The following is a 13,846-nucleotide window of genomic DNA, read 5'->3' as shown; positions in this document are numbered from 1 at the left end:
TTCAGTTCTGTTGTAAATACTTCAGAAGTTTGACTCTTTAAGGTGTCAGCCTGAAGCGGGAGGGTTTTTTTTCTTCGGGATAACATAATAAAGAGAAGACGGTTGCATAACCTGAAAACATGTAGGACGTGCCAACCCTCACAGTCGTCAAGTTTAGTTAAAGTGTGCACCCCTGCTTCTGATAGTCTAAATAAAGGAACAATCACGCTTAGATACAGAAGCTTTTATTATGACGGGGTAAAAAAAAAGAAATGCAATTCTTGACATCAAGCTTTCTCTCAACACTTCTACTGCTGATTTAGAAAGATGATTTTTATTCCTGATGTTTATATATGTATGAGCTGGATCTGGACATCACATGCACATTATAAAAAACCTTCAGACTCTTTTATGGTTTGTATGAATTCAACCCGGTTTTATTAGGTAATTTTAATGAGAACAGGTTTGTGTGTGGGAATACCTCTCGCCTCTCCTTAGAGTTTTCATAACACGGCAAACTTTATACAAGAAAAAAGGAGTATTTTTCACATAGTCTGTATAAGTGAAAAAATTACCCTTTAAGAGCCAGGTGTGCCTGCATGCTGGTGCGTTGCAATTCACATGGCATATTTTAGTGTTGATTCTGAGCTTGACCAAACTAAAATGGAAGTCATAGTCAGATGTTTTTCTTTTTCTTTGCTAACTGCTCGATTAGTCTGATGCGAAAAAAAAGTGACCATTGCTCCCAGCAGGTAAATCATCATTGGGCCAAAGCTAACAGGTTAATTCCTTGAGAGAAAGGATACGGCCAAGAGGGGTAAAATCAATTTGCTGTTGTGGCTGTAGTTGTTTATGCAAAGTCAATATATTTTCCATCCATTGTTTAAAAAGTTGAACATGTCTGCATTTTTATTTCTGTTGTCTAGTGACTCAAACTTTCCCTGAAATGTTTTCATGTGGCGTGCTCTGGATCCCTAATCTCTCTTAAACCACTTCAGTTCCCCTTCAGATGATCCCACTGCTGTGATGACTTAACGGGTCAGATGATATTTGGGAATCAGACCTTTTTAGTCAGACTCTGTGATTCCCAGAAGAATGTAAAAAAATTGTGACGTAAAATGATGCCTGTTGCATAATAAGAGTCTACATAGGTATTAGAGGAAATAAGTCTAGACTGGTTTAAAGGTCAAACAAGGCCTCATTCTTGTTTTGCTCACATACTGAGGGGAGCAAAGCTGCGCTTTTCCTCCTGACAGAGGAGGAAGTAAAGCCCTGAATGTGCTGTCGATGAATCACATGTCTCTTCCTGTATGAGCCTGGTTGCCTTCTCTTTGACTCAGCAGATTGAGCCCCAAAGGTGTCCTAAAAAGTCTGGGTGCACAGCAGCTGGATAAACAGTTTGGGTTTATTTTTCATGAAAAAGTTAAAGAAATTCATTCTTTAACTTTTATTAAGATGTAATTGACTCCTTCTCAGCGCTAATGAAGTGTCAGAGCAGATAGTGCATCAACCAATCTTTTCTTCTTCAGGATTTGTTCTTATATTAAAAAAACCTACACACATTTGAGTACCAACATACCTGAGCACAATTATTGATGTCCATAATTCTTCATCAGTATATTGTCAAATTCCATGCATGAAAACCTGATTTTTAAATATGGATTACTTTTGTTTGTTTGGGCTGCACGAGCTCAGACTGGAAGGAGCTCAACGATTGATTGGTCTATTGATTTGGTTCGGGGCTTGGGTTCAGGACAGGAAGGTTGTAAGTTCACTTTCTGGCCACTGACCCCCGAAACTGCTGAGGGGGGCCCTTGTTTTGTGTGCAGCCCCCCTCACTCTGACATCTATTCGTATTAGTGCATAGGATCCAGTTCCTGACACGTGTGTTTGTGCTCCTGGCCTTTAGCATATTCAATAACAGAGTGAAGAAAAATGGAAATTCCCCTCAGGGATTAAAAAAAGTAGGTCTTCTTCTTTATTTCAATTATGCAGTGTGTGGCCTGTAATCCAAAATGTATATAATATAATCTAAAGGAACAAAATGGAACACATTTAAACAACAATCTGCATACATATTAGTAATTCAATGACAAACCATATATTTATCTTTTAAAATAAATGTCTATTAATTCTGTAAACATGAAATATGATAAGTGACTCTGTTTCTTACATGTTTCTCTTTTTGATTTTAATTTGAGATCAAACTGTTTTATTCTTTATCTGGTTTGCATGTCGTTTAGCGGTTTCTAAACGAGTGCTATCCAATATGTTTGTTGCATATATTTTAAATGTTTCTACTGATCCTGCTGACTATGATACAATACATCAGCCTGTTTGTTTTTATATCCAGCGTCCCCGCCTCCATTTCAAAACTATTAAAGTCGTTCTTAAGGCTGGGAATCTTTGGGTGTCTCAGGATTCGATTTTGATTCTTAGGGTAACGATTTGATTCAGAATTGATTTTCGACTTAAAATGATTCTGGATTCATGGATTCAAAGTCCATTTTTGAAGGGCAAACTTCAGGATCTGCTCCAGTCATCTGTGAGACTTGCTGAATTTCCGGTTGCTCTATTTGGAATTCTACTGATTTCAAGAGCAGGGAGTGACTGGAAAAAAAATCATAAATTAAATCGATTTTTTGGAAGTATGAACCGATTTTTAAATCTTAGTAAAGAAGAATCTAGTTTTTACATTTTTTTTTTTTTTACCACCTCTAGTAATTCTTACACAATGATTTAGAGATATTCCTCCTTTAATTCTGTGTGCACACCGCCCTGCAGTCTGGTGTGCTCTTATCAATTTCAGAATGCAAGTTTGAACAAATCTGCAGTTTGACAACAGGCTCATGAATCTGCCTCTGACTTTCTTTTGAGATAACGATTCTGCAACAGTAATGTATTTCTCTTGTTGTTACCCCTCTGTACTGATGCATTGCATCAACAACGGTATAATATTCTTGTCCCAGTAAGTGACTTTGCGTTGTTGTACAGTGTTGCAGAAGTGCAGGAGGCTTCAGCTGAAAACACACAGATGGAGCCTCACACACACAAACTGAGACATGCGCTCACAACAGAACTGTTCCGCCCTGATGGTACAAATTGCCGATGGCTAACCAGGGGCAAACAACTTCCCCTCAGCATTCTGCCTCATAACACACTGCAGACGAGCTTTTAGAGGGTCGGCCTGAGCTACAGAAATGTTGCCAAATAACCCTCATTGAATTTCTCTTATACCGTGTTTCAGAAAGATATTCTGCAGATCCTGTGGGCCAATCTTTGGACCTTGTTAGAAGAACCAAGCAGTCACGGTATGTTGGCTGAATAATTGAAGCCTTTTTTTTTTTTTTACTAAGGATCCACAAAAGGTGTCACCCTGGGCAAGAGAAACAAACACAACACCTTGTTATTTCCATTCTTAATCATTACCAGGCCAGGAATGCGTCTCCTGCAGTCTTGTAAAAGCAGCTTGTTTGTCAGTGTTGTCTTTTTTTTTTTATGGGCTCCTGAGTGGCTGTTCATGTTGGGAAAAACAAGAAACCAGGCGCAAGCTTGAAATCTGACAGCATTACTTATACATGTAAATAGAAAAGCAGTTTCTGACAGGCCACTCGTAGATTCTTTCCCGACCAGAGTGTTTTTTTTCCATTTGTCTTTGGATGAACCCCCAGACTCTTTGTTTCCTTCTTCAAGAAAAGAGTAAACATCACATTTAATGAAGAGTTTTGGTCAGTGATGTCTGGAAAGAAGCTTATGGTGGTTTACAGTAACTAAAGACAGAGGCCCACCACAAGCCACCAGAGTCCTGTGCAGAGGAAATACTTTTAACATCGGCGGTATCAGGGCAGAAGAGGGGCTCCTGCTTATGTAATTGACTTGGAAGATGTCGACTAATTATTCTCCCTGGGTAACAAAAGCCTTTTTTTTTCTAAACCAGGACTTCGGATTTGCTTGATCAGCAGTTTTGCGATGCCGGTGGGCCAAAACGTTTCGAAGTCATGTTTAAATGTCTGATTTAAATAAAAGAGAAATGGGGAATTTTAATACACCGAACTAACGGATATCACATAACCCTGAGGCTCCAGGACGACAGAGCATCTTTCATTATTTATTAATATCTAAAACGTGTACAGAATAATTTAGTTAACACGTGTTGTCATCTATAATTGTGGAATCTCTCACACGTTTGTAAAATGTACTTGAGCTAATTCTTCTCTAGTCTTTGGACTATTCAAAGCGTTTTAACATCGCAGGTCACACCAACACTTTTGCACACTGATGGAAGAGGCTGCAATATAAAGAGACCATCAGAAGTAACAAATCCCATTCACACACCAATGAGGAAGCAGCGGGAGTAACTTGGGGTTAAATGTCTTCCCAAAGGACACATAAGCCATGTAGCTGCAGCAGCTGGGGATCGAACCCCGGTTGAGAGACGATCGACTCGACGAACTGAGCCATAGCTGCCTGCATGTGTCGAGTTTCGTTAGATTGTATTTTTCATCTTTTGTCAAATGTCCCTTACTTCCTGTTTTATTTTCATACTCGCCTTAGCTGTGTCTCATTGGAGGGTACATCAGAGCATCAAAGGCTGTCCCATTTTAAAGGGTCCTTTTAAATGCTTCCTCCTGTCCCCGGCAAGGAAGGATCCCTCTTGTGCATCCTTCCTGGCACTGTATATTCCTAAAATCAATGCACGCCAAGTTACACGAGCTTCCAATGAGGAAGCACCTCAGACATGTTTGTGTTGTCATATTTGGGGCACCAGTAGCCTAGCCTATAGCCCTTTTTGATGCATGTGTTTCAGAGCAGGAGATAATCTGTGTTGGATTTGCTCGAAGTACTTAGTTCAGTTTAGATGAGAAAGTTCCCTGGGTAGTGAGGCCCCTGAGTATGCACAGATGGGGAATCCGACCTGTCGCTGCTCTCCTGCACGTCTTTTCTCTCTCTCTCTCTCTCTCTCTCTCTCTCTCTCTCTCTCTCTCTCTCTCTCTCTCTCTCTCTCTCTCTCTCTCTCTCTCTCTCTCTCTCTCTCTCTCTCTCTCTCTCTCTCTCTCTCTCTCTCTCTCTCTCTCTCTCTCTCTCTCTCTCCCTCCACTAAAGATGTTTTCCCGTATAAGTTGCTTTCTCACTTTCACAAAACACCCGAAAAATGTGTGACCTACATTTTTCATTCAGTTTGTCCTTCTGGCCCCATGGTAGAATTTCCTCATGAAGTCAGAGTCAGCCGATGTGAACACGTAGCAGGATATAGTCAGCAAAATGCACTATGAGCGAGTGGTGACGTTAAGTCCCTGCAGTCATTGCAAAACCACAGAATGTATGCATGCAGCAGGCATAATGGTGTCTGTGTCTTCTCTGTTTTTGTTGATATTATGATTTGTTTTACGACATATAGCATCGCCAAATCTTCTCATGAAGGCGTGGTATTGCAGTTTCTGTTGTTGAGTCACTGTTAGAGGAGACTCCTCACTACCCAGGTGCCTTACTTTAAGTTGTGTGAGTGCATCCAACACAGATCATCTTCCACTCTGAGATACATGTGAATGTATACGTTTGAATGTATACGTGAAAGACGCTTACATTTTCACACTCTTCGAATATCTTTTTGTCAGAATCAAAGATACTTTATTAATCCCAGGGGGAAATTCGGTGGTAACCATTTCTCTAAAACACAGTACAGAATTATAGAAGTAATTTAGACTGTCAAATAAAATAGAATAGAGATACTAAATGTGCAAATGACTTAAAGATGGAACATGAAATAATATTCACATATTGAACAATGGTTATCAGAGTGGACTCTCTGTATATCCTGCAGTAGGGTACAGGAGGCCTTTGAAGAATTTAACATCGCAGTGATTAAATCAGGGAATCATCTCTAATTAAAGACTTTCATGGATGTTAGTGGTCATATTTTAAAGTGTTGTGCTTAGTTGCCTCACAGATGTGCTAAAACATTAAACATCTCTCTTGACAAGCTTTAATATAGATGCCACAAACAGACATGCTGCAACATGCTGTTGTGACAAGAAGTGTTGACGATGCTGCTGATGCTCTCCGTTATTTATCAGGGTTTTTTAAAAAATGTAACTGAAAGCTTGCCATTTGCAAGAAATATTGTCATATTTTCCCAACCAAACCGACATTCCTTTTTTATTTTTTTTACAATGAAAAGCCACCAAATGAGGCCTGTAATTTTGCACCCAACATCGCTGTTAAAGAGGAGCAACGTAGGAAATGTGTTTTTTTTTTCTTTGCACAGTGCAGACAGCATGTCTTTGAGAATAAATTACAATGAGGTTTTTTTTTCTCTCCCTGAATGAACACATGGCAAGTTTGGCTGGAGTGTTGTGTTAGTAAGTAATGGTTCCACAGTCAAATCCCATGCTGCTTTTTTTCCACTGACTGACTCCAAGGCTGCCGCGTGGCTTCAGTTCTCAGATTTACTCTCTGGCTGCTTGCAAAGTGTTAGTTTGCTGACTGAGCCAAGTACTGGCTGTCTGTCGCTGTGTTTCTCTCTCCGTCCATGTCTCTTCCTCTCTCTCTCTGTGTGTCTCTGTTTGGCTGTCTTATGGCACGTGTTGCCACCTGTATTTGGCCTTTATTTTGCACTGAAGTAGCTCTGTGTGTGGTTTATCTGCCCCACCATGTGATGATGAGGTCATCCTATGTGGTCATCATTTATTGCACGAAGCCATGTAAGCTTCTCCATATGGCATGGGTATACAAAACACACACACACACACACACACACACACACACATACATAAACATACACGGATACAGTCATGCATTATGTAACAATTTTCCAAAGACTTATTTATTGTGGCACATTCTATGCATTCATGTGCAAAGGACTAACATGCTGTTTCAAAAGTTAAAAATGTTGACTTTTTTGCATCATCTGTTTTCTAGTTATTCTGTTTTCTTCTTTTTTTAAACCGAAAACTAAAATGCATCAATTTTTTACTTTTCATGATCCTTTTTTTTAACCGTCAATTGTTACAGTAATTTACCTTGTTTGTCCGTAAGACATATTTTAAAATCAAAATAAGTAAACCATTTATTTTTCTTTTTTTATGTAAATTTCTGAAACGAAAAAACTGAAAGATGCACAGAGGTTTGGAATAAGAATAGTAAATGGAAAGTTAACTTCTTAACTAAAATCAGATTTCCACCTGAGTTTTTATATCATGCATTTGTGTTTTCTCAGGTTCATCCTTCTCCGGCCCAAAAATACCAGACAGTAAGCAAGAAGGGATGTGCCTCCGGTTCCTTCAGTCAGCGGCCCTCGGGTGCTCCCAAATTTGGCGAGGAATGAGGTCAGTGTGACTCCTTGCCCCGGTGGGCTTTGTCTCTGCTCCTGTTGAACCCTGGAGGTCAGCAGCTCAGGACTCTCATGCACGTCTCTCCCCCTCCAAACTCCTCTTTGTACGTGACGTGAAGTTGAGAGGCGGACGTGAACGGACAGCTCTTGGCATGATGAGAGGTAACACAAAGAGGGAGGACATGCATAATGTTTGTGTCCTCCGGATCATTTCAGTGATCACCGAATCAGCCTACGCATGAACAAAAAGTGATCTGTGTTTTGAAAGGCTGACCTACTTACACTGGATTTTAATTGTCTGTCTTTGCCAGGTAAAGATGCACATGGGGTGTTTCTGTTTGCTGCTATTTATATTGTACAATCACAAAAATGACTCATTCATGTGAATATGGTCTCAGGCTGGAAAAACCAGACTGTAAAGCAGACTTAACAGTGACTGAACAAATGCATTATCTGGTTTGATGACTTGGTGTATATCTCTGAATTGGCACAAGTGCGTGTTCATCAGCTAATCCTGATGAATCATACACACCAACTCCGTGTGAGCTGGGAAGAGCATTTCAGCGTGTGAGTGGAAATATGTGTGTGTTTGATTGTGTATTTTTAGGGAACTCCTCTTTTACACCATCTGCCCGCTCCTTTTAAAGACAGCCGTCTAGATGCCAACCTCCCTGTTATCATTACCGCCATTCTTTTCATTCCCAGAAGGCCATGCTTCCTCTGCCTTTTGCCTGTCGGCAGCCCTCGTGGTTACCCTTTATTTACCCTGCCCCCCTTCCTCACAGGGCCCACTGACCTACTAACAAGACAAATGGCTTCCAACATCCCTGTGTGTGAGGGTCTCTGCTGCTGCTGTGTCACGTGAGGGTCACAATCCTATATTTATGGAGCAGGAAACTGTGTGTGTAAACGTGTGCGTTACACGTGAGGTAAAGGGTGTCATCTGTCGCGTTTCAACAGCAGGTTTATTCTTCCTGATTTAAAAGTTTATTGTTGTATTTCCTCAAGCTTGACATTGTCATTACTCGAACACTATCACAAGAAGCAGTTACATGAGTAAATACTTCAGAAGATGTCTAACTTTAAACAACGGGCTGATTTAGTGGGAATGAATGTTGTCTTGAGTGTCAGTGTCATCCTAATAGTTTCACAGGACATGTAGTTGTCCTGTCTCTGTCCTGTAAGAAGAACAGTACGTTATACGCACGGCTAAGTTGAGCTACAGTTCAAGCTTGATTATACAGTATAATTAGGCTGCTGTCCTTCATACTTATTTATTCATTCCACATTTATTTTTTAAACATTTGCTTTAAATGCACAAAGTGAATAACTGTTTATCAAACCCATCACACAACTTTACCCTTCACAAAGCTGCTTTTTATTTGACTCTGTCCTTGTTTTTTAAATGTTTTTGTTCCTCTGAGTTCAAACTGACTCTCTGATTTCCAATTACCTCTGAACACACATCAACAAGTTTATCATCCGTGCAGTCATAGAAAAACCCTGTTTTATATTTGTGCAGAACATACAGACTATGGTCGTTCCCTGCCATAATAAAAACGTCTTTTTCCCACTCCCACACTTTCACTGTGAATGTTCCTGAATATTGCCTGCTGGGTTCTCACATCAGCTCAGCCCAACTTCACACAGAAAACTTGCTCAACAGGAGAAAGTTCAGGTAGAGTGAAAAACGTGCCGGTTTGCTTAACGTAAAGGGTTAGATGTGGTGTGATGTGTGATAACGCCATGAAGAAATGTTTTCACATCAGCTCACCCCGACTTCACACTGTAAAGTTTCATGAAGGCCAGCATGAAAAACTCCACAGAAAGTAAATTCGTCCATTTTGATTCACACATGCATTGTTATTTTTGCTATACTACTTTGTCTATGATTGTTTTAAAGAGAGTCTGTTCCTGTATTGTTTTCCTGTAACATAACCTCTGTTAAAAAGGTTACATTGTGATGTAAATGGATTAAAAGTGTGATTTGAGGATGCAGAGGGACCGGTTTGTCCCTGCGCTCCTGAAAACTTGAACAAACCTTATTTGTATTGACTACAGAGTTTCTCTGCTGCTGGGCAGTGTGTTGTTTGTTTATCTGCAGTGGTGTGTTTAAACACTAGGGTCAGGAGGTTTAAAACAAGTCACATGTTGCCCTTAGGAACTCTTTATGTTTAAACAAGTCCACAATATTTGCTTTGTCAGTATGCAGCTGAGAGCATGCAAATGTCAACATATTGTATATCGTGAGAATCCCTCCAGAAATATAAATCACAAAGGCCATCTTTTATCAGAGGTGAAATAATCCTTCTTAAATGGAAAATTCAAGACATGAATAGCCAATTGGAACATTTAAGAACGTGTTAAACCAGCATGTTTTATATCAAATTTCAGTTTGTTGACATCATGCTCTGATTTTCCTTTGAGACTGAATTGGTGAAATGTAGTATCTTCGGCCTCAGAGGATGCAGGGTGACGGAGATTTGGCGTGCTTGGGCATGCCACAGTGTAATGTGAGTGTTCAACATGTATTTGTGGAATGTGTAAAACTATGCGATCAGGCTTATTATTTTGGTATGAGAGGAAAAAAGGCTGGAGCAGCAGTCCCTTTCCTTCCTCTGGCTGGTTTAGTCATCACTTCACAAAGACGTTTACTTTATAAAAAGAAATATAATGAATGTGCAGTACAGTAGTTTACAATGTGTTTGCAGTAAACTCCTGGTGTGGTGTCGTTAGAGGCTCGTCATTGTTGGTGGAAGTAAGCATGTATGCACACTTGTGTATCATGGATCATGGTGTTTGGCAAAATGAGAAGGCTCCACACACTCACTCTAATGCTCTTAATCCACCTGCCTCCACAATGTCTCTGTGCAGAGGTGTGTGCGTGTGCATGTGTGTCTGTGTGTGTGTGCATTCGCCCTGCCAGAAGGCCAGGTGGGATGTTCACAGAGTATTATGTTGGGAAAATATTTCCCTCTGGCACAGAGATGGTGTAGCTTACAGAAGATGTAAGTAGGATTGACAGAGGAGGGTAAATAAAGTTGAAGAGGAATAAGACAAAGGCGAGAGAGACTGAGAACCTGGTAAAACACTGTGCTGCTCAGTTTGGATGATGAGTTTGGCTTTGGTGATGTCAAACAGTTGTCCTTCCTGCTATCTTTCCAGTGTACTTGGAAGTGTGTGTGTGTGTGTGTGTGTGTGTGTGTGTGTGTGTGTGTGTGTGTGTGTGTGTGTGTGTGTGTGTGTGTGTGTGTGTGTGTGTGTGTGTGTGTGTGTGTGTGTGTGTGTGTGTGTGTGTGTGTGTGTGTGTGTGTGTGTGTGTGTGTGTGTGTGTGTGTGTGTGTGTGTGTGTGTGTGTGTGTGTGTGTGTAGACAGAAATCAAACACTCTCTGCATTAATATCACCAGCTTTTCCTTTGCTTATAGGCAGCAACATTTTACACATAAATACAAGAGAAATCAGTCTGTCCGATGTAAATGTCTCTGAGTCATGACTTTCGACAATGAGCGAGAAGGATGAGTCCCGCCGGCTGTACTGTTGTCAGAGCCGTGTTTACATGGTGATTAAATCGAAGGGACGGACTTGTATATAAAGCTGTTTCAGTAAAGGGCTTGAGAAAAGAAGAGAAACACACTTACTGCTTATTTGGAAAAATACTTATTAACATGTTACAGCAGATGTGTAGCTGAAAAAAGTGACCTAAATAAACACTGATAGTGCCAAAACAATGAAGATAAATTAAGGTCTCGACTTGACTTATTAAAACACATCAGCAGTGCAGGTACAAATAGGCTTTATCTGTGGACTTGTCTGCTTTTCTAATCGCTCACATGCTAACCACTGGCATACCAGTCACGCTTACTGTACAACTTAAAAGCATGGACCAACTAAAGGCTAGCTCTGAACACTTTCTCTCTATGTCAGACTGGGTTGCAGAAGGTGAGCGGACCTTCGCTTCGATGAGGAGGAGCTGTGACGTTGTGAGAAAAAGAGCCTTTCTTCTAGTGGGACAGAAGAGAAGTGAGAGAAAACTGATCTGTAATTAGGAAGATAATAGGAGAAGGATTGGACGAGAGTGTCGTAATGGTGTTTTCGAATTAATGAAAGGGGAAATATTTATTGTGCTATCACTTTGACTCCCACCGAGTGTTTTTAACTCCAGAGCTGCCCGTTGTTTTTCACTTCAGTATGACATCTGACTCTTCTCTCTGCTGCCGATGGGTCTGGAGAAAAACTGACCAGTGTGTACGTACGTGCGTGTGCGTGTTGGACTTTAAACAGTGGGTGTGAGTGTGCTCTGCTGTGTGCGTGTGTACCACAGGGGGGTTGGCCTGATGCACCCCGCCCTGCTGACTCCTTTAAATAAGCATCACGGTGCATGTTTGGACTGTGAGGAACGATGGCAGCTTCGCCAACTACCCCGGGGAATCTAGACTCACGTATATATTGTATGTGTATTTTGTCAAGTGTGTGTAAGTGTTCACAAACTCGCTAAAGCTTCCCTTTAACAACTGTTTTGCAGGTTCTAATGACAGGATATCCTCAACCACCCCTCCTTTATAATCATTTTCCCTTTTTTTGTTTATTACCCAGCAGTCAGTTATCGCACTCAGCTGCACTGATTTTCTCACTTACAACAGAGTTTATGATCTGTACAGAAGTCAGGGTTAGCCTTATCAAAGCCTTAAATTATTACCTGAAATAAATGATATGAGCTTACCAGAATCATTTGGCTCAATCCTGAGCTTCTCCAACCCGGAGAATTTAATCTCATTTGAGCGATGTTACAACATATAGCACATGAAGTAGATGTGTGTTTCCCCCTGTTGTTCAATAAGTGAAGGGGTTTTGTCTAATGATTTTCAGTTTTGGAAAGCTGCAGTAAGATTAAGATTCATTCGTCCCAGTTAAATGTTGTAGCAGGAGACAGTTTGTGAACATATCAGGCCTTAAAACAAGAAGCCCTGATGACGTTTAACAGAAACTTTTGGATGTTAGATGGGACTAAAGATCGATCCAGGAAGTCTAGTTTGAGTAAAACATCACTTCCAATGAAAGGTTACAGTCGATTATCAAAACACTTGTATCAGGTTTTATGGGACTAATAGGCAGGATTTATGCCAAGGTAAAGTTTTTACTGTAATATAGTCTTGGACCGTTCCCGCCACATGTTCAACACTAGCTATAAATCATTCAGGTTAGCAAATCATCAATCAGGTGGGCTTGCACATGTTCATAATGCAACACCTGAACATGATGTGGCTTTGTGGAACAAAAAAACAACATCTATCAAAAATAACATCTAGAAACATGAAGCAGTGTTGGGATAATGAACAATGAGATCAGGAGAAAATGTAGAAATGTTTTAAAGTGTGCAAATGTGAAAACCGTTCCATTTACGCTCTTTAAAACAATAAAAGCCTGTTTGTCTCTGCTTTTATCGATACCTGTTGTTGCAGGCCTGCTGCTCAGTCGGTATATTCATCATGCTCTTATATGTTGAGCTTCAGTCGGGGTCCTGGGGTCTTTAGCTACAAGCTCCGTGTTAGCACATTGAATTTGCAGTTGTCGAGTTCACAGCACCGACACATTCTTGTCTTTTCGCCCAACGAATTTGAAGTGATGTGAATGTCTCCGAACCTTTAAAGATGTCTTGATCTCAACCGGCTGCTTTGCTATTTTGTTTTCCTCTTCCACGGACGCCAACATCAAGTGAGTAATGTCGTCTTCTTCTTTCCATTATATGGCAGGTGGCACTCTGCTTTCGGGTGCATTACCTCCACCTACAGTGTTGGAATCTGATTTGAGTCATATTCCCCCCCTTAGTATAAGAAAAAAAAAAAAAGATTCTGATTCAGACGAGTAATGCATTTAAGCGTGCATGAAAGGTACATTTGGTATGTTTTATGCAGATACTCGTAGTTAAAGAACTTAAAGTACCACAAGTTAAAAGATACTTGTTTGATTAGTAAGGACAGAGAATGTGATTTCTGAAGTAAGGGGCACAAATGTTATAACACTACAGGACCCCCAATACTAGATATTAGAATAGTTTACAACTGATTTCTGTGGACTATTTTAACTAAGCATGTAAGTGAAGTGCTATTCATGATACTGATGTTTTACTTCCAGGAAAGAGTCAAATAATACATTCTTTATCCTTCTGCATCAGAGTTTGTAATTTTAAAAAGTACTATATATTTACAAAAACAAACTATGACTGTTCACAAAGTATACTTGAGCTGTGGTATCTCTACTGCATCAGTAAGTTTAAAAATAAATTATTTTTTTCCATTTCATGCATTACATGTGTCACAGGTAGTGGAGATAACAGTTCGGAGTAATGAGGAGGTGTCAGGAAGGTCATGTTAGTGCAAGAAAAAGCTCTTTCTTCCTGCTCTTAGACAGAGGGGGTGGAGTCTTCCTGAACGGTGGGAGGACTCTCGTGTAACTGTTCATTTAGCTCCCACACAGGCAGCACACTCACACTACACCACTCTCACACCGGCACACTGGTTGTTGAGCTTGAGATCCTA

At 40.4% G+C, this 13,846-nt stretch overlaps 1 protein-coding gene across 5 annotated transcripts in view; it reads left to right on the top strand.

Annotated features, from left to right (window-relative positions):
* LOC306833326 (protein FAM110A) overlaps positions 1-13,846 on the top strand; it is a 52,431-nt gene that overhangs the window by 23,256 nt on the left and 15,329 nt on the right. For 2 of the 5 annotated variants that reach the window (XM_079358505.1, XM_079358504.1), the window contains exon 2: positions 7,196-7,471. The exons of 1 other annotated variant lie outside the window; for it this stretch is intronic. The gene's annotated coding sequence lies outside the window, so the exon portion shown is untranslated. Of the gene's footprint in view, positions 1-3,226; positions 3,291-7,195; positions 7,472-13,846 lie in introns of all 5 variants that reach the window. 2 more of the 5 variants (XM_079358506.1, XM_079358507.1) reach the window with 2 other exon arrangements.

This window comes from Symphodus melops (assembly GCF_947650265.1).
Source record: "Symphodus melops genome assembly, chromosome: 13".
NCBI lineage: Eukaryota > Metazoa > Chordata > Actinopteri > Labriformes > Labridae > Symphodus > Symphodus melops.
The sequence above is the reverse complement of the archived record's forward strand: the minus strand, read 5'-3'. Positions and strand labels throughout refer to the sequence as shown.